The sequence below is a fragment of the Monodon monoceros genome, unplaced genomic scaffold, assembly GCF_005190385.1.
Source record: "Monodon monoceros isolate NGI ecotype Baffin Bay Population unplaced genomic scaffold, NGI_Narwhal_1 Super_Scaffold_3, whole genome shotgun sequence".
NCBI lineage: Eukaryota > Metazoa > Chordata > Mammalia > Artiodactyla > Monodontidae > Monodon > Monodon monoceros.
Genome location: NW_021703780.1, coordinates 98,908,412 through 98,911,117, shown reverse-complemented (window position 1 = coordinate 98,911,117; position 2,706 = coordinate 98,908,412). Strand labels below are relative to the sequence as shown.

The following is a 2,706-nucleotide window of genomic DNA, read 5'->3' as shown; positions in this document are numbered from 1 at the left end:
TTTTTTAAGCCACTGCCAGCGTCAAGCGAGGTCTATTTACGAGTTGGATGTGGCCATCTCTACCCTCACAATCTAGCCCCAACCCACCGTTCCCGAATTGTGCCCCACTCCCCGCACGTACACATAACTCATGCAGCTGACATGCAAGCCACACTGCACAGCTGTGGACACAGCATGTGTTTTTGAACTCTGTTTTGCACATGCTGATCTCTTGGCCTGAAATGCCCTTCCCTGCTCCTTTCCTTCCTGGACAACTCATCATTGCTCTTTGAAACACTGCTCTTTGAAACTCAAGTCAGGCGTCAACTTCAACTCCCCAACCCAGACAGAATTCCATGCTCCTTCCTTGAGCACCCCATCACTCATGACTCTTGGGACTGGAATTCCAAAGGAAGCAACCTGGGGTCACAGCAAGAGCCCTGGCTCGGGAGAAAGACATTCCTGGGATGAAATTCGTGCTCTGCCACATCCCAGCAGTGCATTCTTGGGCAAGTGACTTAACCTCTCTGTGCTTCAGGCGCCCAACTGTGAGACAGAGATAATGAGCCTTATACGTGGTTGGGTTTCTGGGAAGAGAAAATGAAACGGTATAAGAGAATGACACGGCACATAGTAGGGACTTAATAATAGTTTGCGGAATGAAAGAATAAACTTTAAAAACGAACAAACAGTGCTCGCTTCGGCAGCACGTACACTAAAATTGGAACGATACAGAGAAGATTAGCATGGCCCCTGCACAAGGATGACACACAAATTCGTGAAGCGTTCCATATTTTAAAAAAAAAACCAACAAATATTTCCTCAGAATGCTCTGAACTCAGCACATGGAAAAGTTAGCTAATTTTCCGGAATGGAGCCTGGGGGGTATCTAAAGTCCTGTGCCTGCCGTTTATTGCCATCTCCTGATTTCAGAGAAGGCCGTGGACCACCTAGCCCTCAGTGGCATGCACTCTGAGGAGCCATTCAAGCCAAGGACTGCAGAGGAGTGAGTCCCTGGAGTGTAAACTGAGGCAGACCAGCCAAAGGAAGAAGAGTGGGCACATCCAAGCCCCTGGTGTTTGGGAAGCACAGCAAGAGGCAGCAGCCCACAGGGCTCAGCCCCACATCTGTAGGCTCTGTGAGATCAGAGGCCTTCTTGACCTTCAGTACTGTGTGCTCACGTCTGGCATACAATAGGTGCTCAAAAAGTGTCTGCCAGTTGAATGAATTATTACTTAAATAATACAAATAAGGATGCTTTGCAAAGCATAAACTGCCGTACAAATGCAGCTCCCCGTGAGCGGGGTCACTGCCGCCTCCACACTCAGGCCTGTGCTGGCCTGCTCCCAGGTTGGCCTCCCTGGGCTGGATACTGCAGACCCACAGATGGATGGGATGGGGTTTCTGCCCCATGGAGCTCTGAATCTAGCGGAGGAGACAGATGAACAAACACACAGTTATCCTCCAACAGGAGAGGGGCCAGGACAAAAACATGGTGGGAGACAGGGGGAGGGGACAACAGGAAGCTGCACCTTGGCCTGGTCTCAGATCGGAACTAGAGGAAACGATAATTTGCTGGGTGAAGGAGACGGTAGGGGAGAGGCACTCCAGGCAGAGGCAGCAGCCTGAGCAAAGGCTCAGAGGTCTGGGGCAGAGCAAGGTCTGTGCACAATTAAGGAGGAAAGAACGGTTACTGCAGCCAGATCCCAGAGGGCTTTGAATATCAGAGGTCTCCAGCTTCAAAGCGAGTGTCGTTGGACCCCTCAGAGTGCGTTTGAATTGGTGTTCAGCATTTTAAAGTTGGGAGATAGTACGTCAAACTCTGGTTTTTTAGCTTCTCTAGAAAAAAATCAGAAGATCTGGTGGGCTGAGCCAGGGCTCCTATAAAGTCTAACTCTCTGGTTCAACTTTGTCCCCCAGGCCCATTTCACTCCCTTTGCCCACAAATATTTATTCAGCAACTACTACGTGTCAGGAAATGAGCTAGTTCCTGAGGATACAATGAAGAATAAGACAGGCATAATCATAGCCCTCATGGTACTTACATATTGGTGGGAGAGAAAGGCAATAAACAAGAACATGACATAAGGTCAGGCAGTACAAAGAGCTGGGAAGGAAAAGAAAGTTACAGGACTAAAGGGTGCAATTTTAGATGGGATGGCTGGGAAGGCCTCTGTGAGGAGGAGACAGTTGTGCAGATCTAAATGTAGTGAGTGAACCATGCCCATATAAGATGAAAGATCAACCCAGAAAAAGGAACATCGAGTACAAAGGCCCTGCGGCCTCCTTCATCTTTTGGGTCACTTGCCTTGCCCCTTTAAGCACTTAAGTGTGAGACCCCTACTCTAGGTAATGGAGCATAATGGGTAATGGGTAAGCAGGTGTAAACCACCCCCAGATGCATGTTTCAGATAAAACACTTCTGACCAGTAGTGAGGGAGGCACGGGAAATAGGGATATGGGTGGAAGGCATTGCATGGTTTTTTCCCGTTGGAAAAAAGTAATAGGATGACAAGGAAAAGGCAGAGAAGGTTCATCGTACGTGGCACATTCAGACTTGAGCCCAGGACAGAGAAGCCAAGAGTGAGAGCAGGGAAATCCCCATTTCCTTCCTCACAAGCTGCATCACCTGCCAAGCCCTGCAAAGTGGGAAGCAGGGGTGGGAGGAGAGAGACAGATAATGATAAATCTCCTGCAGCCCTGGAGCTGTTTGCTGTCGTTGTTGTG

General features: G+C 49.1%; 1 non-coding gene across 1 annotated transcript; it reads left to right on the top strand.

The window, feature by feature from the left end:
• The first annotated feature begins 670 nt into the window (after positions 1-670).
• LOC114908208 lies at positions 671-777 on the top strand. Its single transcript, XR_003796898.1, has one exon. It is a non-coding gene; the product is annotated as a U6 spliceosomal RNA (small nuclear RNA).
• The last annotated feature ends 1,929 nt before the right edge of the window (positions 778-2,706 follow it).